Source organism: Corvus kubaryi, unplaced genomic scaffold (assembly GCF_017639235.1).
Source record: "Corvus kubaryi isolate FWS band 111438036 unplaced genomic scaffold, C.kubaryi_AGA036_p1.0 37383, whole genome shotgun sequence".
NCBI lineage: Eukaryota > Metazoa > Chordata > Aves > Passeriformes > Corvidae > Corvus > Corvus kubaryi.
The window spans coordinates 263,298-263,985 of NW_024581125.1; the positions used below are offsets into that span (position 1 = coordinate 263,298).

General features: G+C 50.7%; 1 protein-coding gene across 4 annotated transcripts in view; it reads right to left on the reverse strand.

The window, feature by feature from the left end:
• Window positions 1–688, reverse strand: part of LOC121667986 (aryl hydrocarbon receptor-like) — a 21,123-nt gene that overhangs the window by 19,305 nt on the left and 1,130 nt on the right. The window lies entirely within an intron of this gene.

The following is a 688-nucleotide window of genomic DNA, read 5'->3' on the forward strand; positions in this document are numbered from 1 at the left end:
GAAAAAAAAAAAGGGAAAAACGAGGCAATCTCAGAACAGTAAATTTCCTGGTGCTGCAAGGCAAGCAACTCTCCCAGGCCATTCCTTTCCCAGCTCACCCACTTGCCAATCCTTTAAGCGGGGTTAAAAGAGAGTGGAAAAGGGGAAAAAAAGAAAAAGGAAGCATTTTAATGTATTCAATGAGAAATCGCGGTGTTTCTGTGACCTGAAAACGCAGCAGTTTCGAGCCACTGCTACTCCACCAGGCAAATCCAGGGATGCCTCGATGCCCTCCTGAGGGCTCCTCTTAATTACTACCACAGCGCGGAGGAACGGTTCCCAAAAATAAAAGGTTGCTGAGTGACCTGCAAGCACATCACAGGGAATTACTGCTCACTGCCAGCACACCGAGCCTGCCGTAACAGAGCAGGAAAAGTCCCTTCCGTGGGGAAGCTTCCCAACCAGGCAGCACAGGGCTCTGCCTCACCCTCGCGCAGAAACCGGGATTCCCTCCTTCAGCGGAGCCCACGAACAAAACCAACTTCACCTCTCCAGATCCCTCCGAGCCTGGCAGCTGGAGACGGCACAGCGAGGAAATGTGGGTTAGAAAGGAGGGAAAAAGTAATTCCAGAGGAAAGGAACCAAAATTCTGAAGGGTAAGGGATTAAATTCTGGGGAGGGGGTAAAGAACAAAATATTCGGGGGGAGG